Raw genomic sequence first — 24,053 nt, 5'->3', positions numbered from 1 at the left:
TTTGTACACAAATCGAGAAACATTTTATATCAAACTTTCTTCAAGTTTCCGTCCATTTGACAGTCTGTTTAACATACGTTAGTGCACAGAATAAATGGTCTTATGGTGATCAAACTTTTTCAAAATATTCTCTGTTCTCAAAAATGTTTGGAATTTTAAATGGGCCAAATAATACCAGTTATAAGATGGTTATTGGTATTACAAACACGTACGTTTGCACAAAAAAGTATTTAAAATCAAATTCTTTTCAAATGTTCGCCCCACCTGCTAAAGACACTGTAGGAAACAGAAAAGAGTGGGTAAAAATGTTCCCAAAAAATTGTCTGATTATAGGAAATATGTATGTACACAGAAAAAAATGAAATTCAAAATCAAACAAAAAATTCATAAAGCCAAGTATTTTTTTAACTAAAATAGGACCTATCACGAAATTCGTAAAATCAAGTACTCAAATTCGTAAATTCTTTATTGAAAAAATTTCAGGATTTTTCTTATTAAAATAATATACTATTTACGAAAAACATTAATAAATAATCGCAACATTTCCAAACAATTATTTTACTGAAACAATAACACAAGTTATTAGTATTTGTACTGAAATTCAAGCAAATAGGTTATCTGAAACAGTTAAATTATTTATTGTATTTTGGCAATAATAATAAGCAAAATTTTTTATTGAATCTATAAAAATTTTGTTAAAAAATATATATTGAATTTTAACAAAAATTTTACTAATTCTATAAAATTAAAATTTGTAGAAAAAAAGTACTTATATACTTACAACAAATTTATTTCACATTCTAGAAACTATTATTTGTACTGTGAAAACTGAAACACTTATACATTAAATGTTATAAACCAAGTAAGAATTATATCAATTCATTTTAGTACATTCCAAAACTAGTTTTATTGTTGTATTCCATATGCTGACATATAAATAAAACTCAAACAAAAACATTTATTGAACCAGTAAAAATATTTACTGAAAATTAAATTTATTTCAATAAAGTGTTTGTTAGAAAATATTTTCCTTCTGCTTGAAAATCAAACAAATTCGTTATAAAACCAAAAAAAAATTTTTATAAAAATCGAAATTAAATTTAAGCAAACGATTGTTAAGAAAAAAATGTGCATATTTTTTTCTGTGTACTATATCAAATAGGCCAATTAGTTTTGGCACCAAAATTATTAAAGCATGCATTAGAAAGCATATGTCCATTCGTATGTCTGCCAAAAGTATTTGGTATTACAAATGGACCAATTATTAATATATTCTTCGGATTATTGTATATAAATTTGATATGAATTTGAATTCATTGAATTGACATTTGAATACTCTCCAAATTTCCGTTCGTCTGCTGAAGGCACGACAGGGCCCAGAAAATGAGACTTAATGAGATGAAGTTTTCTCAAACAATTGTGTTACAGATTAGTTAACTAGTTAGGTTAGTTAGTTAGTTAGTCAGTTAGTTAGTTAGTTAGTAGTTAGTTAGTTAATTAGTAGTTAGTAGTTAGTTAGTTAGTTAGTTAGTAGTTAGATAGTTAGTTAGTTAGGTTAGTTAGTTAGTTAGTTAGTTAGTTAGTTAGTTAGTTAGTTAGTAGTTAGTTAGTTAGTTAGTAGTTAGTTAGTTAGTTAGTTAGTTAGTTAGTTAGTTAGTTAGGTTAGTTAGTTAGTTAGTTAGTTAGTTAGTTAGTTAGTTAGTTAGTGAGTTAGTTAGTTAGTTAGTTAGTTAGTTAGTTAGTTAGTTAGTAGTTAATTAGTTAATTGGTTAGTTAGTAGTAGTTAGTTAGTTAGTTAGTTAGTTAGTTAGTTAGTAGTTAGTTAGTAGTTAGTTAGTTAGTTAGTTAGTTAGTTAGTTAGTTAGTAGTTAGTTAGTTAGTTAGTTAGTTAGTTAGTTAGGTTAGTTAGTTAATTAGTTAATTAGTTAATTAGTTAGTTAGTTAGTTAGTTAGTTCGTAGTTAGTTAGTTAGTTAGTTAGTTAGTTAGTTAGTTAGCTAGTTAGTAGTTAGTTAGTTAGTTAGTTAGTTCGTTAGTTAGTTAGTTAGTTAGTTAGTTTAGTTAGTTAGTTAGTTAGTTAGTTAGTTAGTTAGTTAGTTAGTAGTTAGTTAGTTAGTTTAGTTAGTTAGTTAGGTTAGTTAGTTAGTTAGTTAGTTAGTTAGTTAGTTAGTTAGTTAGTTAGTTTAGTTAGTTAGTTAGTTAGTAGTAGTAGTTAGTAGTTAGTAGTTAGTTAGTTAGTTAGTTAGTTAGTTAGTTAGTTAGTTAGTTAGTTAGTTAGTTAGTAGTTAGTAGTTAGTTAGTTAGTTAGTTAGTTAGTAGTTAGTTAGTAGTAGTTAGTTAGTTAGTGGTTTAGTTAGTTAGTTAGTTAGTTAGTTAGTTAGTTAGTTAGTTAGTTAGTTAGTTAGTTAGTTAGTTAGTTAGTTAGTTAGTTAGTTAGTAGTTAGTTAGTAGTTAGTTAGTAGTTAGTTAGTTAGTTAGTTAGTTAGTTAGTAGTTAGTTAGTAGTAGTTAGTTAGTTAGTTAGTTAGTTAGTTTTAGTTAGTTAGTTAGTTAATTAGTTAATTAGTTAGTTAGTGAGTTAGTAGTTAGTTAGTTAGTAGTTAGTGAGTTAGTGAGTAGTTAGTTAGTTAGTTAGTTAGTTAGTAGTTAGTTAGTTAGTAGTTAGTTAGTTAGTTAGTTAGTTAGTTAGTTAGTTAGTTAGTTAGTTAGTTAGTTAGTTAGTTAGTTAGTTAGTTAGTTAGTTAGTTAGTTAGTTAGTTAGTTAGTTAGTTAGTTAGTTAGTTAGTTAGTTAGTTAGTTAGTTAGTTAGTTAGTTAGTTAGTTAGTTAGTTAGTTAGTTAGTTAGTAGTTAGTTAGTTAGTTAGTTAGTTAGTTAGTTAGTTAGTTAGTTAGTTAGTTAGTTAGTTAGTTAGTTAGTTAGTTAGTTAGTTAGTTAGTTAGTTAGTTAGTTAGTTAGTTAGTTAGTTAGTTAGTTAGTTAGTTAGTTAGTAGTTAGTTAGTTAGTTAGTTAGTTAGTTAGTTAGTTAGTTAGTTAGTTAGTTAGTTAGTTAGTTAGTTAGTTAGTTAGTTAGTTAGTTAGTTAGTTAGTTAGTTAGTTAGTTAGTTAGTTAGTTAGTTAGTTAGTTAGTTAGTTAGTTAGTTAGTTATACATCAAATCCGGAGAAATATACATGGGCATATATGGGCCTGCTGTACGCTCCGTAAACAGTGCCTCAAATCGCAATCGAAGTCATCACCTCCGGTCTACCGGACTATAACACTAACCACTTTCCTAACGGAAGCCAGAAATGTTATACATTGAAAATTGGCCAAATAATAATTTTCCCAAAATATTCACTGATGTTCAGAAATGATTGATATTGAAAATGGATGAAATCGCTAAACAAATTAAAGACAACATGAATGTCCACATCTAAATTCGGTATGATTATTTTCGCGATATGTGGTACTAAATTAATGTTAACACCAAAATAAATAAAAGCAAAAAGTCGCCCAGCCTCGGTATAACTTGAACAGTTCAAGAACTAAATGTGGAACTAATACATTTTTGTAAATTACATCAAAAATAACTACAATATGTCATAGATAGTCTTACATACTTGGCTCCAAAAGAAAATCTAATTTCACGGACCAATATTTTGATTAATAGTTTTTATTATTATTAAAAAAATTCAATAGTATTTATTTAAAAAAATCTCATTTTCTCTTTACAGAAAAACGCCAAATTGTCACTGCTCAAAAAAAGAAAGGTAAGTGTTTTTTCCAGTTTCACTTTTATCCTATTGTTTTAAAAAATACAATCAAAAGATCACACAAACAAAATCCTATAATTGGCCCAGACTCGATAATTGTTACGTTTGATCTTTTTGCCGCCTAACAAAAAAAAAAAAAACACAAAACAATACAACAATGAAATGTCCACTATTGAATTAAACCGAACAATTCAAGTGTTTGATAAAGGCAGGTTCCCAGGCTTGTGTTCAACCAAAAAAATATGAAAATCCAACAATAGTGGGTTCATTTATTTGTTGTTTGAGTAACTAAATCAAAATATCATTTATTACTACCGATGATTAGTTTAAAGCAAACGTTGAACAAGCATTTCAAATCCATTAAAGGACCTGCTTTAATATTTTGTAAATTCTCAGGCTTACACAAAGAAAAATTTTAGCAAACTATTATTTTGTTGTTGTTATTTTAAAAAAAAGGACCTCCCAGCTTGATAAAAGGTTAGAAAAGAAATTGTGAAAATGTTACAAAAATAGTCATTTATTAAAACCATGAAAATTAATGACTTTCAAATGAAGTTCATTCTTTTTTTTTATATAAAGAAAAATAAATGAAATTTATTTAAAATTAAAAAAAAAACTAACTCAACACCTACTTTTGCATCATTATTTGTCGATATTTCAAAAATATCATTTATTATATTGATTTTTTTTTTTAACCAAACATTTGTTGTAGTTTTTTTCTATACAAAATCTTTTTTTTTAATATTTGAAAATGTCAGTTAGCCCACCAACCAGTAGAGAGTCAAGTTTGTCAGTCTATTGTATATAAATTTATCATGTTTTTTTAACTTAAGGTTTTTAATTGTTGTATCTTATATTTGATTTTGCTTTGTTGTAATAAAAGCCCTTTTGAATTTACAGTTTAATGTTTAAAATTAACGCTTGTCAAATTTATTACCTCGTGCTTTTTTTTTCTTCTTGTCTCGCTCTTTCTTTATTTAATGAACAACCATTGATAATTTATGTTTAATTCAATTTTAAATTAATTATCAACATCATCAGCGGCATCATGTGGCAATAAGAATTTTGCAATAAAACTTTATTTGGTTGGTAGATTGAGTTAATTTTTTAAATGTTGCCTTTACTGTTTCCTTAAGTTGTTTTAATTCAATTATTTTATCTCTTTACAAATTAATTACTGACAATATTTTTTGTTATTTTTTGTGAAGTTAAATACAACAGTTTGAAATTTATGTTTGTTCAATTTAAGAAATGTCAGACAAGTGGGACATTTGAGTTTTATAGAAATGAAATGTTTTAGAGAAAAACTTGCTCCAGTCTAGAGCAAAGCTTTAGAGAAAAGCTTGCTCCAGTTTAGAGCAAAGTTTTATTCAAAAATAATTTTCTCTTGTCTCGAGCAAAGTTTTATATAAACAAGTGCTCTAGTCTAGAACAAAGTTTTATACAGCGATGACCAAATCTTCATAGAAGAACTTTCTCTAGTCTTGATCAAAGATTCATAGAAAAAACTGCTCTAGTAGTGAGCAAAAATTTATAGAAAAACTTGCTCTAGTCTAGAGCAAACTTTTATAAAAAAACTGGCTCTAGTCTAGAGCAAAGTTTTATAGAAAAACTTGCTCCAGTATTGAGCAAAGTTTTATAGAAACACTTGCTCTAGTCTAGAGCAAAGTTTTATAGAAAAACTTGCTCTAGTCTAGAGCAAAGTTTTATAGAAAAACTTGCTCCAGTCTTGAGCGAAGTTTTATAGAAAAACTTGGTCTAGTATAGAGCAAAGTTTTATAGAAAAACTTGCTCTAGTCTAGAGCAAAGTTTTATAGAAAAACTTGGTCTAGTATAGAGCAAAGTTTTATGGAAAAACTTGCTCTAGTCTAGAGCAAAGTTTTATAGAAAAACTTGCTCTAATCTAGAGCAAAGTTTTATAGAAAAACTTGCTCTAGTCTAGAGCAAAGTTTTGTAGAAAAACTTGCTCTAGTCTAGAGCAAAGTTTTATAGAAAAACTTGCTCTAGTCTAGAGCAAAGTTTTATAGAAAAACTTGCTCTAGTCTAGAGCAAAGTTTTATAGAAAAACTTGCTCTAGTCTAGAGCAAAGTTTTATAGAAAAACTTGCTCTAATGTAGAGCAAAGTTTTACAGAAAAACTTGCTCTAATGTAGAGCAAAGTTTTATAGAAAAACTTGTTCTAGTCTTGAGCAAAGCTTCATAGAAAAAACTGCTTTACTCTTGAGCAAAGTTTTATACACAAACTTGCTCTAGTCGAGAGCAAAGCTTTACAGAAAAACATGCTCTAGGCTAGAGCAAAGTTTTATAGAAAAACTTGCTGTAGGCTAGAGCAAAGTTTTATAGTAAAACTTGCTCCAGTCTAGAGCAAAGTTTTATAGAAAAACTTACTGTAATATAGAGAAAAGTTTTATAGAAAAACTTGCTCTAATCTAGAGCAAAGATTTTTAGAAAAACTTGCTCTAATCTAGAGCAAAGTTTTATAGAAAAACTTGCTCTAGCCTAGATCAAAGTTTTATAGAAAAACTTGACCTGGTTTATGATCTAAATATGAGCAAAATTCTCTACAAAATGTTTCTTTAGAGTTATATTGATCTCTTTTAAATTATTGAAAATTCTATTTTTTTTTTCTATTATTTCCTCTACAAATCAATTTTGATACTCTCAGCTTTTGTATTACACTCCCAAAACCGAAGTCTCTTTTAATCTCAGGCGCATGGCGCTACATTGCTGTGACAGGTTGTAAGATTGTAATTTTTTGTATTAAAACTCTTTGTTGTTTTCTTTGTTCATCAAAAGAACATTTTCTTTTGTTGTTTAACACGAAAACCCTGGCAGATTACCGCGATAAGCAGTGACAGTTTAGGACATACAAAGTACAAGGGTTTACTTCGATGGCTGCTGGTTGGCTGGCAAAGAGGTCAAATACACAGCATGCTGAAAGATAAAAAGAAAGGATTATGAATAAAAACAAATGTTGAAAACAAAATATTTTAATACAAATAAAAATAAATGAATTTTGTTTAAAACAAAGGGTACAAAAAGAAGGCACGCGCGTTTTAAAAGAAAAGATACAAAGCGCACAATGGACCAACAAAGAAAAGATTATCTTAATATTGATGAAAATATTTGTAAAATTCTACATTGTCAAGAACAATGAGAAACAGAAAAGAAACAAAATAACATAAAAATTTACATTTAAATATTATCCTCCTGCAAGTGTGTGCTGGTGTGTGTGTGAGTGTATAAAAATCTAAATTTCTGAAGGTTAAAAGGAAAATAACAGATTATCCTTTAAAAATTTAACATTTTGTTTATGTTTGTAGTTGTTGCTCTTGTTGTCTTGTGAGTGTGCAAAATTTTTGTTTTTGAGTTATTAACTCATGAGCACCGTGTGAAGGCACTTGTTTCTATCTGTTTGGTTTTCTGTATTAAAATGCAAAATTATATTTGTATCCTGTACTGCTGCTTTTTTAGTTACTGGTATAAATTTTTGTTTTTCTTTTATTTTTTCGTGCATTATTATTTTTACAATTGTTGATCCTTTTTTTCTCTCTCGTTAGATATTAATGTTTGTGCCTTCTGTTGTTTGTGCTATTTGTTTGCTAAAAAGGATTATTTTAATATTTTTTTTGTTGTCTTCAATATTTGCTCTTTTTCACAGCATGTGTTCATTGTGCTGTCTTTTGTTTTCAAATCTCTTTAAATATTTGAATAAAAAATAGTAGTATTTTGTAATAAGTTTTAATAAATTTTAAATTTAATATATTCGCCAAGAAAAAAATACATGAGATTGCAAAATTTTCTTTATTTTACAAAATTTTTAAATGTATTTAAAGAACGATATTGCTATTGACTAAAGCAAAATTTGGTCTAGACTAGAGCAAGTTTTTCTATAAAACTTTTCTTCAGACTAGAGCAAGTTTTTCTATAAAACTTTTCTTTAGACTAGAGAAAGTTTTTCTAGAAAACTTTGCTCTAGACTAGAGCAAGTTTTACTATAAAACTTTGCTCTAGACTAGAGCAAGTTTTACTATAAAACTTTGCTCTAGACTAGAGCAAGGTTTTCTACAAAACTTTGCTTTATACTAGAACGAGGTTTTCTATAAAACTTTGTTCTAGATTAGAACAAGTTTTTCTATAAAACTTTGCTCTAGAATAGAGCAAGTTATTCTATAAAACTTTGCTCTGGAGTAGAGCAAGGTTTTCTACAAAACTTTGTTGTAGACTAGAGCAAGTTTTTTTTATAAATTTGCTCTAGATTAGAGCTACTAGAACGAGGTTTTCTATAAAACTTTGTTCTAAATTAGAGCAAGTTATTCTATAAAACTTTGCTCTAGACTAGAGCAAGTATTTCTATAAAACTTTGCTCTAGACTAAAGCAAGTTTTTCTATAAAACTTTGTTTTAGACTAGAGCAAGTTTTTCTATAAAACTTTGTTCTAGATTAGAGCTAGTTTTTCTGTAAAACTTTGCTCTAGAATAGAGCAAGTTATTCTATAAAACTTTGCTCTAGACTATAGCAAGTTTTTCTATAAAACTTTGCTCTAGAATAGAGCAAGTTATTCTATAAAACTTTGCTATAGAATAGAGCTAGAGAAAGTTTTTCTAGAAAACTTTGCTCTAGACTAGAGCAAGTTTTACTATAAAACTTTGCTCTAGACTAGAGCAAGTTTTACTATAAAACTTTGCTCTAGACTAGAGCAAGGTTTTCTACAAAACTTTGCTTTATACTAGAACGAGGTTTTCTATAAAACTTTGTTCTAGATTAGAACAAGTTTTTCTATAAAACTTTGCTCTAGAATAGAGCAAGTTATTCTATAAAACTTTGCTCTGGAGTAGAGCAAGGTTTTCTACAAAACTTTGTTGTAGACTAGAGCAAGTTTTTTTTTATAAATTTGCTCTAGATTAGAGCTACTAGAACGAGGTTTTCTATAAAACTTTGTTCTAAATTACAGCAAGTTATTCTATAAAACTTTGCTCTAGACTAGAGCAAGTATTTCTATAAAACTTTGCTCTAGACTAAAGCAAGTTTTTCTATAAAACTTTGTTTTAGACTAGAGCAAGTTTTTCTATAAAACTTTGTTCTAGATTAGAGCTAGTTTTTCTGTAAAACTTTGCTCTAGAATAGAGCAAGTTATTCTATAAAACTTTGCTCTAGACTATAGCAAGTTTTTCTATAAAACTTTGCTCTAGAATAGAGCAAGTTATTCTATAAAACTTTGCTATAGAATAGAGCAAGTTATTCTATAAAACTTTGCTCTAGAATAGAGCAAGTATTTCTATAAAACTTTGCTCTAGACTAGAGCAAGTTTTTCTATAAAACTTTGCTCTAGAATAGAGCAAGATATTCTATAAAACTTTGCACTAAAATAGAGCAAGTTATTCTGTAAAACTTTGCTCTAGACTATAGCAAGTTTTTCTATAAAACTTTGCTCTAGACTAGAGCAAGTTTTTCTATAAAACTTTGTTCTAGATTAGAGCAAGTTTTTCTATAAAACTTTGCTCTAGAATAGAACAAGTTATTCTATAAAACTTTGCTCTAGACTAGAGCAAGTATTTCTATAAAACTTTGCTCTAAACTAGAGCAAGTTTTTCTATAAAACTTTGCTCTAGAATAAAGCAAGTTATTCTATAAAACTTTGCTCTAAAATAGAGCAAGGTTTTCTACAAAACTTTGCTCTATACTAGAACGAGGTTTTCTATAAAACTTTGTTCTAGATTAGAGCAAGTTTTTCTGTAAAACTTTGCTCTAGAATAGAGCAAGTTATTCTATAAAACTTTGCTCTAGACTAGAGCAAGTATTTCTATAAAACTTTGCTCTAAACTAGAGCAAGTTTTTCTATAAAACTTTGCTCTAGAATAGAGCAAGTTATTCTATAAAACTTTGCTCTAAAATAGAGCAAGGTTTTCTACAAAACTTTGCTCTATACTAGAACGAGGTTTTCTATAAAACTTTGCTCTAGACTATAGCAAGTTTTTCTATAAAACTTTGCTCTAGACTAGAACAAGTTTTTCTCTAGAACTTTGCTCTAGACTAAAGCATATTTTTCTATAAAACTTTGCTCTAGACTAGAGCAAGTTTTTCTATAAAACTTTTCTCCCGACTGTAGTCTAGAGCAAAGATTTCTCTAAAACTTTGCTTTAGATTACAGAAAATGTTTCTATAAAACTTTCTGATTCTTATAGTTTGAAGCCCTTTATTCTTGGACATGTTATCGAAATTTTTCTCTCTGCGTTGTTTTTTTATTATTGTGGGAAACAAAATTGGACCAAAACAACATTTAAGACATAAACTGGTTTTTCACAGAAATGACATTTGTAAAATAGTTTAAAACCTCTTTGACTACCTCCGCCTTAAAACAATTATTAAATATCTACGTATGTCTAAGCAAAGCTTAAACAATGCTTTTAGTTATTAGGCGCGGTTTCAAGCTTTAGGCTATCTATTAAGACTTCATTAAAAAGGCAACAACTTTTAAATGAATTAAATGAAAATGATGATATTTAATAATAAGAAAAAAAAGAAACAAAGTATGTTAAAAATTGTAACAAATAAAAAAAACTACATTCATATATTGCAAAATTTAATATAGTTTTTTATATTAATACTATTTTTCATAATTATAATTTCTAGCAAAAATAAAAACAAGACCATTAAGTCTATTAAATAGAGTTTCTTTTTTTTATATTGTATTTTAAATTCAGTCATTGTTTGAGTCACTTTTTTACAACTTTTGTTTTCTTTAAAAGCCACAAGACAAAAGCCCCCCAAAAAAAAGATACTTCTTCATACTAAAACACAGAAAATAAAAATGTTTGCCAAACAAAACACATACCAAACAGCTAACAATAATAATATAAATGTGGTCAAATGCTGGGGGCTATTAAACTCTTATATATATTTTTCTCCTTTCAGTTTTCATGTATCCACTTATATGTGACTTGAATGACTTGACCGTCCCCAAAAACAATAAAAAAATAATATCAACTTACAATCAGAGCACCCTATTTTTGTTGTTTTGTTTTCATTTTAACTCCTCCACCTAAACCCATCATACCATTATATTTGTTCAGAAAAAAAAAATTATCAACTCCCCTTATAAACAGCAGAAATAACAAACAACCCATAAGTTTATAATAAAAATATTAAATAAAACTGCTAAGAAATCTTTTTTTGTCCAAAACAGTTAAAGAGTGGCAAAGTGGTAAAAAGATCCCTCTTATTTACTTATAAAATTACTTTGATATTCAAAATAGCTTTTATAGAGGACTCTACACACTCTTCTCTACTCCAATGTTGCAATAATGTTTGTTTGGCTTGAGTGGTGTATTGTGCCCAAAATTGTCCTCGGGCGACTTATTGTTAAGATTTATACAAAAATTTATCGCGCGTACTTAATCTTTGGGTAATTTTTTTCTTGGTACTTTTTTTGTTGTTGTTTTTGTTATTTATATAAATTGTATTTATACGATTGCGTATATGATGGCTGGCTGATATACATACTTATATAAAATTATTTATAATTTTTTTTATTTATTTGCAATTTTTTGTGTTTGTTTGTATTTGTTGAGGTTTTTTGTGGTTATTGATATGTATGTAGTTGTGAACGGTTTTGCGTTTTTTTTAACCATAATGCACCAAATTTGTCTTACACTCAGAAAAAAGCTTATGCTTATCCGTTGTCTAAAATTTAACTGTTTGTTAACTTATAGACAACGGAAGTGCATAAAATTTAGATTGCGACAACGAATTGTTGACAACGTTGCGTAGTCAACATTACATGTTGTTGTTGTATGTATTTATATATTTGACAACGGATGTTATTGAAAAATTTGGTGTCAGTTTGGTACCGGGCGTGTATATTTCTGTTTCCCACTGTGTAGGTGATAGTTGATAAAGTTCCATTTAGTTCTTAATATATTCCCTGATATCTTTGTACTTGGTAAATTTTTGGTCTTTGCTTCTCTTCTTCAAAAAAACGATCGTCATTAGTTTAAAACAATTTTTTTTTATTAAATAGTTAACTTTTTATGGACCAGTTATTATTCCAGTTGAGGTATGACTCAGCCTATCCAGGTTCAGTTGAACGGTCTGCTTCCTTTAAATGAAAACACAAATATTTTAAATGTGAAAAACCTTAAACTACTTATATTCTACATAAGTGCATGATATAGTTCGGGATAGATGTTGAGTTTCGGAAAGATGTCGAAGTGCTTTACGTGAGTACCTGGCTATGTAGCCCTACCCCACGGTGGTACTTTTTCAACCACTGGGTGAGTATCAAGTAAACAACTCACCACTGCCCCTTTGTGTTTGTTACACGCAGGTCGCAATTTTTGTACATGGATATGCCGGTCCATGTACAAGCACTTTGCTCAAGTACTCGAGCTATCTAATCTCTTGCCAAAGTAGTCACGTTGAGGAAATACAGGTATCATGAGCAAGCTCAATCTACCCCGACATAATGTCGCCCAACCACACTACTAAGGCTCTGTTGATTCGGCAACAGCACCTAGGGGACGTAATTGGTAGTTCGAAAAACACAGATTATATTAATTGACAAGACTTTATTTCAGTGGTCACAGACACCCACTGTGATAAGTTGAGCATACACTCAACCATGTTGGAAAATCGCTTCAAAATTAAAGAAAGGGCAGTGACGACTTCGCACTCCATTGGCTAGATAGACCGTAGTCTAACTCTCATTCATCATCCATCGTTCATCTTACATCTGTACCCATTTATCACACATCCGTCAAATCCATCAATCACTCCATTCTCTTTATAGAATTCAAAGTAGACATCAGAAACATCGTTCATCTTCGTTTACCAATTCTTCGCATTATCAGCTCAATTCCAACATTTTATTAATCCACAGTCATGCTCTGTAATTTGTACCGCTCCTTGCATCTAGGAACGATAACAGAAATGTATCTTGAAAATTTATATTTCACCGTGTATCAGTCTTTTAACCAAGCACCCCCTTCCTGCGATTTAGGTTTAAACCACAGCCACTACGTGGATCCCGAAGGAACCTCAACCAACTGACCAGCCAGGACAAGTCCTGTGGGCAACTGGCCACCCGTAGTACCAGATTATGTGGTGCTCTGGTTAGACCTCTTTTCAATTTATGCAAGGACTAGGCCAGGCAGTAAATCGTCAACACCAATTTATAGTCCCGGAAGACTACAGGTATTGGTAGCACCTATCTACCCCCGGATTGCAATGCACCAAGATGCGGTCTGAACATCAAGGAAACATGCCCGGGGGGGATGAGTTTCGGAAAGTTGAACAATGATTATTCGGGAGGTGATCGTTGAATGTCTTTCGGCAAATGATTGTTCGGGACGGTGAGATTAACGACGGCGATAGCTGAACAAGAAAAAGAAGTTCAAAAGGAATTTTGTGGAGGTTTTCTTGTTAATTTTAGAGTCTATTCGATTAGTCGCAACACACAAAACTATACGAAGTCAAGAATTATTCGGCGGTTCGTGATCTCGGCTAAAAATACGATCGCAAACATTACACGAAGTCAAGAAGTATTCGCAAGCTCTTGAATTCGACTAAAACATAATCGGAAATATTACACGAAGTCAAGGTGTATTCAGGGGTTCTTGAATTCGACTAAAATATAATCGAAAAATACTAAACGAAGTCATGAAGTATTCGGGAGGTTCTTTAATTCGGCAAAAACACAATCAGCAATATTACACGAAGTCAAGAAGTATTCGGGGGTTTTTGAATTCGGCTAAAATACAATCGGAAATACTACACCAAGTTAAGGAGCATTCGGGAAGTTCTTGCTTTCGACTAAAATACAATCGGAAACACTACACAAAGTCAAGAAGTATTCGGAGGCACTTGTTTTCAGCTAAAGGTACAATCGGAAAATACTACACGAAGTCAAGAATTATTAGGGGGTTCTTGATTTTGGCTAAAAATACAATTGGAAAATACTACACGAAGTCAATACTATGAGTTAATTACGAGTGTAAGAATTCGGGGGTTTTTACAATCGGCAATCTACAGTATTCTAACTAATCGGGAGGTACTTCGGTATCATGCACGAGTGCAGAACGAACGTTACTATCAGCATATTTTTTCTGGTTAAGCGAATGGCCCATTTTATATTAAACAATTCTGAACATGATAGAATATTTCGGGAACATCGTGCGCTAACAAATGGTTTTTTTACACACATAGAAAGATAACTACTTTTTAACACCCTACTTGTGAGTACTTATTTAATTAGTTATATGTAAGTGAGCTTAGTAAGGACTTGCCTCCAAGATCATCACCGTATTAAAATAATGAGTTAAAGTGCTAATGAATAAGTAGTGAAAATCAGATATAAGTTTACGAAATCAAAAATCGTAAGAAATGATGAACTTAATATTTTATAAGGATTATAAATTTCATGTGAAAATCAACTTTTGGAAATAATTTCAATGATCAGAAATCACGTATTAATTAATGCTTAAGACTTTCTTGAAAAAATAATATATATCATTCAAAAAAGTTTTTTGGAATTTCTTAATTTTTATTAAAATATCAATTGCTTTTCTTGAGTGTAATTGACAGGTTATATATTATTTAAAAAAGCTCCATAACTCTAGTATATATTCTGGTGCCACAACAGATGTAATCAAAATTGTGTTGAATTATTTTGTTATTTTGTTGCGTTTTTTTTTGTGGCAGCTTTCATGGTACTCCTTTTCGAAAAATTTAAATCCTTGTTATAAAATGATTTGAATACACTTTGTGTGTGTGTGTGTTAAAATTTCAAACAACATATGTTTGTTTATTTGTTTTCTTCGATCTTAACAAATCAAGGTGTATCAATTTGCAAAATAATAAAAACCAACCAACACACAATGTATCCAATAACTAACGATGATGTTATTTGTTTTAATTTGTAAACAAATTTAAACAAAAAAAAAAAAAAAAAAAAACATACAAATATAAACAAATTTTCTAACAATTTCTTTTAAAGAAATACACATTAAATGTTGCATGTTGGAAAATTGAAAATAAAAAAGAAACAAAAACCTAGCAATTGTTTAAAGTCCTTAGAAGTGGAAGTAATAACCCTGTGATTTCACAATATTATACGTTAATTAAATTTTATTATACACTCTAGCTATCGTTAGAGGCTATGGGGAGTGTATGGTGCAGTGTAGCAAGTGTGACAAAAATCTCAGCAGGATAAAACATGCAATGTTTCTTTGTATGCAACTTTGTACACTACTATACTTAGGCCATATAAAAGCTTGCATTGCGGCTGATATGTTATGGAGAGAAAAATAAATGTCTCTGTGTCCCATCAGTATGGGGTTCTGAATTAAAATTGCGTGACATTTTATGATGTGAAATCACTATTCATTCTCGACTTGTACACTTGGTCTATGGCAAAGCTCTGGCATAGACGATAGACCATAATCATAGTTTTAAGTTTTTAATTGTGGCAAATAATAATTATGTTTTCCAACTTGCTCACCAGAATCGTTCACAAATTTTTGCCACACACATACATATGTACAAGGAATTGCATCTTGCTCTGCTCCAGCAACCAAACATCTGGACTGGTTGTGGCTCAAAGTGTGTAAAAAAAATATTTAGATAAAATTTTAAGTCGAAAGTAGTCAAATTTGGTATACGCTACATCTATGAGTGATTTGTTTAGGCCCTATATCACTAGAACAAACTCTTTAAGTTATTAGCATTTATAGAGGCTGTTTAGCATTACATCTGAACCGTTTGGGTTCATTTACTAAGCTATTTTCGAAAACATAGAATCGGATCAAATCGAGGAATATATCTTCGGAGTTATAATTTGTAATTGTATTTTAATGGATGAAATGGATTTGTATCCTCTACATTCCCTTTATGTTCGTTGCTTTAGAAGTCTTTTAGGTTCAAAAACTAAGACCTTTGTGATATCCCTTTATGGCCGTTGATATAGAGGTCTTTTAGGTTCAGAGACTACGGCCTACAATACATCACATTTAAGTATGTGTTCATTTGTAATATAGACTCGAAACTATCTGTCTTGATCCCTCAAAAATGGACGATTCCACAGTTTTTTTATACAAAATTAATTATGTATCTTCGGTGTATCAATCTTCGGCTTAGTCCCTTAAAAAAACGGTAATTGTCCTCTATTATAAGAAGCTCTTTCCTTTTCGTTCACTTTTTGTGACATCAAAAAATTTATCATATCTCTACAGAATCGAACATCATCTTGTCTAGAAACTACGACATTTGTGACATCCGAAAAGGGATCATATTTGTAATACAGACTCGAAACAATCTATCTTCTATTCGTACGCTTGATCCCTCAAAAATGGCCAATATCAGAGCTTTTTTATATAATATAAATTGGCATTATCTCTGTATACTTAGTTCTGCGATTAAATTTAACTTCGGTCTATCAATCTTCGGTTTGGTCCCTTAAAACAGGACGGTAGTTGTCCTAAACAATCTGAAGCTTTTTCCTCTTTGTTCCCGTTTTGTGACATCAAAAAGGGATCTTATCGCTACAGAATCGAATATCTTTTTCTTGTTCAGAAACTACGACCTTTATGACATTCAAAAAGGTATCATATGTACCTCGACCCACCATACATGACAATTAAGTATGTATTCATTTGTAATACAGACGCGAAACAATCTATTTTTTATTGGGTCGCATAATCCCTCAAAAATGTACGATTCCATAGCTTTTTATATAAAATTAATTCGAAATATCTCTGTATACTTAGTTTTACGATTAAATGTTTCTTCGGTGTATCAATCCTCGGCTTGGTCACTTAAAAAAGAACGGTAGTTGTCCTAAACTATCAGACGTAGAGGAAGTGCTTGAATCTTTCCTCTTCGTTACCTTTTTGTGAGATCCGAAAATGGATCATATTTCTGCAGAATCGAACATCTTCATGTTGTTCGCTAAAAAAGAGCCGGTTATAGTCATGATCAGTCCGATACTTCATGACCGCAGCTTTAGGAATTGAATAAATAGAATGATCTGAGACAATCATGAAGGCATCAAGATTGTTTAGATGTCGATTATTAGATCAAGAACAAGCAGAACATATAATAATAAACCATTTAATTAAAAGCGAAAACTAATCAGCATGTTATCGTAGAGAAACATTTCATTAAAAGTTCCCGAAGAAGTCTTAATAGCCTGTAGACATCAAAGAGATTAAATGTTGGGTTTACTGTACGTCCTAGATCCAGCTGGTCGAGATCTCGACCTTCGATTTCCTAAGTCGAAAGCTATACTGAAACTGTCTTGAATAAATGTTAAGTTTACTGTACTTATAGATCTGGATGGTTGAGATCAAGTTACACTGAAACAGACTAGGTTGATTGTAGGGTATGAAATGATAAAAATAAACAATTTAAAAAAGTTGCATTCGTTGCTTGTTGGACGACGGTTGCATTGCGCTTAAAGTTTTTAGTTGGTTCGGTTAATTCGTTAATTAACAAGCGCGATAACAACAGTGTAGAGCGGCCACAAAATATTGCATTAAAATGAAATATACTGCTGCATGCAGTTGCTTGTAATATTTGCGCCTGATTTGGACCTTGTTTTCAACTCCGGCCAAACTAAACTAAAGTAGTTGCAACAACAGTTGAGAGTTTTCTCCACAGGTGCACACTTTTTTTAGTTGGCATTTGTAGATTTTCGTCTTCTTAAAATACATTTTGCCATGTGACTACCCAACATATGAGGACAAGTTTAAACATAAATTTTTTTTCTTCCAAAAGCTTCAAAACAGATCATCATACAAAATCTAAAGCATTTTAACGAAAAAAAAAAAATTACATCATATTTTTTTCACATTTTTTTGGTAAGATGATCCTGGCTTAGTGCACCATGAGTATTCATTGTTTTTCTTTGTAATTTCTAACAGTTGTTTTATTATTTATTTATCATATTTTTTTTTAAATTTTAATGGAAAAATAAGATAAATAACTGCAATTTTCAGATTTTTTTTTGCAAATTGTGTGCAAGAGGAGTTGCTGCCTTGATTTTTTTGTTCCTTCAGTTGTGATTTTTTATTGTCTGCTGTTCAAAGTTGCATTTTGTACCAAGGTCGTTTTGTAGCAAGAAACCGGAAAGTATTTACTTGTATGTTTTTGAAAATAAAATTAGATCATACATGTAGATTTTTTTTAAGTTTGGTAGATGAGTTTTTTTGTAAGAATATATTATTTAACTGTTTAAATATAATTTGATTATTAAGAAGAAATGAAAAATTTAGCAAATGTTTAAGATTTTGCGGTAAAAATTATTTTATTGCTGGAAAGTAATGCTAAGCAAAGACTGCTTACTTTTGGGGTGAATGAATAACTACTTATTTTTATTCGACGAGGTTCCAAAAAGTAACTAGTTACTGATATACCTTCAAATAAGTTATCTAATAACTAGTTATTTTGGGTCAAATATGTTTATAGAAAGCAAATAAACCCTGAACCCTGACGTTCAGTTGTTTACTGCGTTTCTCATTCCAGCTACTTACTCATGCTCGATTAACAAGTGGTTTTATACATTTGTGGAAGCCCATGACAATTGATTTATAACAAATTAAAATTACTTCGCTCTTTAAAAGTAATTTTCTATTCGTTTAAATGAAATATGTAATATGGTTATAATAATGAGCATTCATTATTAAGTAATGTATGAAATAATTACTGCTCATTACCAAAAATTTAAGATATTTCTTGCTGGGAAATTGAGGAAAATAGGTTTTTAGAGAAAAAATTGGATTTTTCGTTGAAAATTTTTTATTAAAAATTAAGAGTTTTAGAAAAATCAGATTCTAAGTAAAATTTAGGAATGTTTTTTTTAGTAAAAAAACAGATTTTTAGTGAAAAATTTGATTTTTTGTGAAAAATCAGATTTGTTGTGAAAAATCAGATTTTTATTTTTTAAGGCTCGATCGTAGAATTTAATAAGGACCCAGAATATATATACTTTTGTGGTTCTATGACCAATATGTCGATGTGTTACAAACGGAATGACGAAAACACCATCATATTTTTTGATGATGGGTACAAAAATTGATTTTTAGTGAAACATTTGATTTTTAGTGAAAAATCTGATTTATAGTAAAAAATAAAATTTTTTGTTAAAATTCACATTTTAAGTGAAAAATTAGATTTTTATTGAAAAATTAGATTTTTAGTGAAAAATTTGATTTTTAGTGAAAAATTTTATTTTTAGTGAATAATGGGATTTTTAGTGAATAATGGGATTTTTAGTGAAAAATTTGATTTTGAATGAAAAATTCGAATTTTAGTGAATATCGGGATTTTAGTGAAAAATTTATTTTTAGTGAAAAATCTAATTTTGTATGAAAAATGTATATTTTAGTGAAAATCCATATTTTTAGTGAAAAGTCTCATTTTTAGTAAAATGGTTTATTTTTGGTGAAAAATCTTTGTTTTTATGAAAAATTAGAATCGGATCATCCTTTAATAGATTTTCAATATCACACTCTTTAAGTGTCAAGTTTTATTGAATTTATATTGAGAATATTTAATTATAAATAGTTATCCACATGACATCCAACACTTATTAATCTAATATTCTGGATATTTCTGACAGAGAAAATTTTCGATTAATTTGTGTTTCTGAAATACTATAATTGATCAGCAACAGATTTTACGAGAACGGCAGCTATCACTGCTTGTTGCACGTGACTTCATTAGAAGTACTCATTGTAAGGAAATTTTTGAACACGACTGATCGAATATTAAAAATGCTAGCGGAATTCCGACAATTCAGTCTAAGATGGTGCGCTTAAGAAAAGTGCTTTTAATGTTTTTCTGTCATTTAATTAATATTTCTAATTTGCGGCAAAAGATGACGAATTTAATCAAAGTTGGTACTGAGCCTCTGATGAAGTTCATAATTGTTTGATTAGTCTTAAAGACTTCTTCCGCGGATATTGTGATCGATACCAATCTGACTGGATTAGAAAACGATTTAATTGTTGAATTAAATAAAATGTTAATATTGACCAAAAAAAATGTGTGTCTTTTATTTATTGGTTAAACAACTTATTTATTACATAATATTATTTTGCATTCGTCTGCAAATGAATGTCTTTAATGCGAATGATTATCATGCACCATGGCACCATTGATTCATTTATTTTCACAGCTTTGTCTGGTTATAGAAAAATATACATAAACGCACAAAATCTAAACCAAACTAAACTAAAATAAAAATGTGTGAATATGAAATTTTATCTCATTTAATTTCCTGTTTTTTTCCTATTTTTGTTTCGTATTCAGCTACAGATTCATTTGTATTTATTATTCGAATGTTTTATAACATGCGTTACAAATCAATCATACGCTTACAGACAATTCAAATCACTCATTATTCAAATTATTTTTATATGATTTTTTTCATATCTTACATACACTGCACTGCACTCGTTGGCACTCTGGTGCGTTTTCAAAGTTTATTTTGTAAATAAAAACTTCATTTCAATCATTGGCTATGGATAGATATAGATCTTTGTTTAGTTCCACTCTCTACACCATTTCCATTAAGGATTTAAAAATATTTATAAATTATTGTAAATCATCATGTTACAGTAAACGATTCCTTGGTTCAAGGGTGTATATTTCAATTTCTTTAGAAAACTTTGAGAAATGGTGTAATATTTTAAGTTTCTATGCAAAAAAGAAGTATTATACGCACTTTTATTATTATTTATTATATGAATGTATGAATGTTTTTCTTTATTTTTGTTTTTCTCAACAAACACACAACAACTGATCATGTACTAGTAATGTAATGTTTTTATTGTTATTTTGTTTTGTTTGTATCACTGGAACAACATCTTCTTCCTAGACTAAATGACCGGCCAGGCCAGTTGCTTCTTCAATCATCCCAGGCAGACAGTAACAACAACAAAATATGAAAAAGAGAAAAACAACAAACATTGATCATCATTCGATAGGTCGCATTTATGTAGCGTGTGGAAATCAATTAAATCTAATTCTCACGACCACAAGTGACACGCCACATAGTCAAGAAATCGTTATACTTTGGCTACACAATTTAGCGTTTGTGCTTTTTTCTTTCTCTCTCTCTCTTCGTCTACTATTACTTCTTCGACTTTGTTTCTTTCATTTGCCAATTTCTTTGATAGTTAGTTTTTTCCATTATGCGTTTTGCCACAATATTCTGTGTAATTCATGCCATCCAACCCATAATAAAGACAAAGATCAGTTGGTGCCTTAACAAGCAGGTTGCCTCGAAATGTACGACTTTTGCATTGTAAAAGTTCATAATTTCTAGTTGGGATTTTTCTTTGGAAAAATCTTTCCCCTTTTTGCAACAAGTGTTAATATTTTTTATTAAATAATGTTTACTTTAGCAATGAAATTAAAGAAAATAAAATCTGGTCATGAATTTGCAATTGTCTAAAATAATCAGATGGGTTGTAGATATGTGTGTAGTTTGCCAGACGGTGTTTTTTTCGAGTGTAGGAAAGGATCACGACAGTAAAAAGGATGATCATACCGGAAATTTTAAATACTTACGAGCAAAAGAGGGTTCTTGAGATCATTTGGTATTTCAGTAATGCGATCTTCATAACGAAATGTATCATTGAAAGCAATAATGTCAACTTTGAGATGTATTTTTGAATTAAATAAGAAATTCGATTGAATCTTAAAAAGGCTTTTTACACTCTGTTCAAGAATTTCTAATCTAATCAATGGGATTTTTCTTTCTGTGAAATTCAGTATGGGTCAGAGTGTTGTAAGTAATCCCAAATTTTCAATATTGTATCCAACTTGAGACCTGGGTCTCAAACGGTCGTAATGATAAACTGGACAGTCATTCACTTCCCGGATCTGAATATGTTAAAGTTTTCAAATCACGATAGTGATTGAGGTTGAGAATCTGAAAGCTATATTAGTATGAGAATACTTCGGAATTCGGAAGACGTCTCGACAACTATGATTTTTTTCTACAAAGTGTAGAATCTTTCATCGGGAACCGTCATTCATTCCTCATTATTCCTTTGCGTGAAAATGTCGAAGTGCTTTACGTGAACATTTGTGGTGTCGGCCATATTTCCCGGTTGTCTTTTTCACCAGCAGAGTGAGCTTCTGTGGCGACTCACCAACGCCCCTTTGTGTATCTTACAAGCAGGTGGCAAATTTTGTACATGGTTCTGCTGGTACATGTACAAACACTATGCTCAAGTACTCGAGCTATCTAATCTCTGATCATTACTGCCCCTTAACTTAACTTCCGAAATGCAAAAACATCACTTTCGTTTACAACCACGCAGATGGCATGACCTCTGTTGAGTCGGCAACAGCATCTAAAGACGTATTCGGTAGACCAAAACACAAATCCATCAAATAAGCCGAGGACTTTGTTCTTACTACTAGAGAACACACTATGGTAAATCTGTTAAGAACAGTGTGTTCCATGAACATACCTGGACAGGGAAGTAAAATTCAATGGTATAACTTGTATAAGATACCTTTCATCCAACACGATTCCACTAGCATACTTCTCATTCATTCGACACACCTATGGAGCACAACATCCGACACACTCGATCTAGTTATACAGACGGGTAAAGACCCGTATACCCCTACATTCATCCTGTATCATACAGCAACTTATTTCCAACGTTTAGTCCTACAATTACTCCCCTACAAGCAACTTATTTCGAACGTTTAGTCCCACAATTACTCCACTGTGGGGTATCTGTTGTATATAGATTTCACCGTGCATCATTCTTTTAACCGATATTCTCTTCCCGCGAATTTGGGTTTGAACATCAGCCACCACGTGCACCCCGAAGGGAACTCGCTAATAACCGTGACAAGGCAAAGTCCGAAACTCTGCCCTGCGGACAACCGGTTCCCGTAGTACTAGATTATGTGGATCTCTGGTTTGACCAAAATGTCAAATCATTCCAAGGAAAGACCGAGGATATATTTGATCATCACCAGTTTATAGTCCCGGTAGACTAGAGATATTGGTAGCACCTCTGGATTGCAATCACATGAAGATGGGGTCTTACATTAAGGTAACATGCCTCTGGATGATAGTTTGTGTGAAATAAAAAATCATTAAAAAAAGTCCTTTAAGCTCACCAAATATTGACGCCAGGACAAAATTTATCATAGAATGATCCGAAAAGCCTTCGGAAATTAGACTGACAAGATAAGATACTATTTTTAGTTCACCCTTGTGAAATATTTACAAAATCGCAAAAACTATCGTAAAATAAGGGATAAGGCTATAAAGGGATTGACGGTCAATGATTTTAATTTTGTATAAAATTTGTTTAAATTATTTTTTTAAAAGTTAGTGTGAATAAAGCCGAAAAATTTATTAATTAGTTTAATTAGTTAAAAAAAAAATTACTTAATTTTTTCAACGAAATATTTTTTAGCAACAGTAATTCACATTGCGTTTTTCACAACAACTTTGCTGTTTTTTTATATAATGACTTTCCACATGAGGACTTCTCACCAAGTTGACCTTGGTACTGAGGGGCAAACAGATGTTGTTGCAATGTCACATTAGAAATACAAAACAGTGTCGCATGTTTATGAAAAATGCATTAAATATTCACAAAATACACTCTATTTATAGTGAAAAACAACAAAACTGAAATTATACGTTCCTACAAATGAATGAACTTGGAATATTAAATAATTTTTTTTTTTAATTTAATTTTATGAAAACAATGGAAATAAACAAAATAATTTTTCTTAAATAAAAAAAAAAATTTGTTAAATTAATTAAAAGTACTTACCGGGAGATTGCCATAAACAAATGCGTCTTTAAATGCTAAAAAATGTAAATAATAAAAAACACGAATACAGACAACAGTCAATAATAGGAAAGGTATGAGGGGAAGGCCGTTCGAAAAAAAGAAGACAATGACATAAATTATTCATTAAGCACAATTTGTGAGTTATTTGGAACCCTGTAAACAACAGCAACACAAATAAGAGCAACAAGTTTGTTGTAGCAAAAACCGGCTGGACAGACAAACAATGTCATCAATGTAAATATTATTAAAATATAGAAGGGCAACAGCACTCCAACGCTGACACCAGTCAGTCAGTCATTTATACAAACTGTTGCATGGTTATGATGAACTTTAAGTGAATTTAAAATAAAAGTTTACAGGGGACAAGTAGCACAGAAAAAAAATGCAAAATAAATTAGCAAAAAATATGTCCGAGACCTTCTCTAGTTATTAAAAAAAAGTAGTATTCGCAAGTGTAGAATTAACAGCA

The 24,053-nt window shown here is 30.3% G+C and overlaps 1 long non-coding RNA gene across 2 annotated transcripts in view; it reads left to right on the top strand.

The window, feature by feature from the left end:
• Nucleotides 1–24,053, top strand: part of LOC119607542 — a 120,617-nt gene that overhangs the window by 57,939 nt on the left and 38,625 nt on the right. For both annotated transcript variants that reach the window (XR_005231733.1, XR_005231732.1), the window contains exon 2: nucleotides 3,712–3,747. This is a non-coding gene — a long non-coding RNA (uncharacterized LOC119607542). The remainder of the gene's footprint in view (nucleotides 1–3,711; nucleotides 3,748–24,053) is intronic.

Source organism: Lucilia sericata, unplaced genomic scaffold (assembly GCF_015586225.1).
Source record: "Lucilia sericata isolate MDLA Ls3-8-SP2 unplaced genomic scaffold, ASM1558622v1 Contig000705F_arrow, whole genome shotgun sequence".
NCBI lineage: Eukaryota > Metazoa > Arthropoda > Insecta > Diptera > Calliphoridae > Lucilia > Lucilia sericata.
The sequence above is the reverse complement of the archived record's forward strand: the minus strand, read 5'-3'. Positions and strand labels throughout refer to the sequence as shown.